Source organism: Oculina patagonica, chromosome 4, assembly GCF_052425735.1.
Source record: "Oculina patagonica isolate OP01 chromosome 4, crgOcupat, whole genome shotgun sequence".
Classification (NCBI taxonomy): domain Eukaryota; kingdom Metazoa; phylum Cnidaria; class Anthozoa; order Scleractinia; family Oculinidae; genus Oculina; species Oculina patagonica.
The window spans coordinates 64,436,509-64,437,903 of record NC_135761.1 but is presented as its reverse complement, the minus strand read 5'-3'; positions in this window follow the sequence as shown (position 1 = coordinate 64,437,903).

Genomic DNA, 1,395 nt, shown 5'->3' with positions numbered 1-1,395 from the left:
CGCCTTTTTTACAACCAAAAGCGGTCCAATATTTTCCTTACATCTTAGAAGATAACGAAGGAGCATTATTAGAATTGAAACTTTTGCTCATTTTCCCAAAAAACGTGAAAAAAGACAAGCACATTGCCGAATCCTCACTGTAATGAATCAGTCAATTCCAAAACCGCCCATACCCCCCCCCCCCGGGTATACCCCGCGTATTTGACTTTAGGTTAACCCGGTATAGTGGGGCATTTGACGCAAAACTTCGCCCACCAGGTCGGGCATTTGGCCATCGAAAAATGTTATTCAGTGGTCACATGCTAAAGAGTTTCGTCTTGGTTTCATAATCCATTCACTCACTACAACAGGAATGTTCACAGAACACCTGTCATTTCACGATTCCACCTCTGTTTTGCTTTGATAGCCTTTTGCCTTCATTGTTGTGTTGATTCATTGTCAGAAGAAATTTTTTATTCTCATGTTTGTTTAATATAGCTAAGCTAGAAAACATGTTTTCAAGCTGCATGGAGCAAAAGTAACATCACCATTTTCTTTCTTTCCTCTTTAAAATCTGGAAAGTGTAAGGGGATTTGACCCTCTTTGAAGCGCTAACCGGTGGGGCATTTGACCATGTAAGCTGTCAGCATAGTGGGGAATTTGACCAAAATTATTCAAATAGGGTGTTTGCCCGGAGGGGCCATGGGCAGTTTTGGAATTGACTGATACATAACCTCACTTTACGCTCAAACACGGGTCAACTTTAGCCTAACTCTCATGTCTGCGCGGTTTCTATTCCAATATGACGTCGAGAACTGTAATCAAAAGCCCTCTTGGCTTAGTTTCTCGTGTCACTTTTCAGAGTTTAATTTATTTGAAAATAGCCTGCTTTTCACGTTAATATATTGCTTGCAAAGATATCGAAAATTAAAAAGCGTGCATCTAACATAAAGAAATATTTAGACTTCTCACCCCTTTAAATTTGAACTAAAACTAAAGCTACTTTTGTTGCTCGATAAAAGTTGTGACATTCACAACACGAAACTCTTGATTCAGGTCAATTCAGAAACCCTATCAAAAGCGATTTTCCTAAGCAGTCGAAAAAATTCAAAGTGCACTGCAGCATGTAGCCGTTGAATAGTTATAGGACTCCGGTAACAGCAGAAAAAAATGCAGACAGATACTTGGCTGTGGGAAAACGATGTATTGCACTTTGATTCACTAAGCATTCATCTGTCACACATAGTTCTTAAATATCTAAAAAAGGTCAACCAAGTTAATCTCGTTCGTCTAACCCGCGAGATGTGGGAACGAGATTACAACCAAGTCACAGATTCTCCTTTGTTGTTTTGTGGTTGAGACTGATAAGAACGATTTCAGCCTCACGTTTCGATAAACTCACGCACACTACCAAGC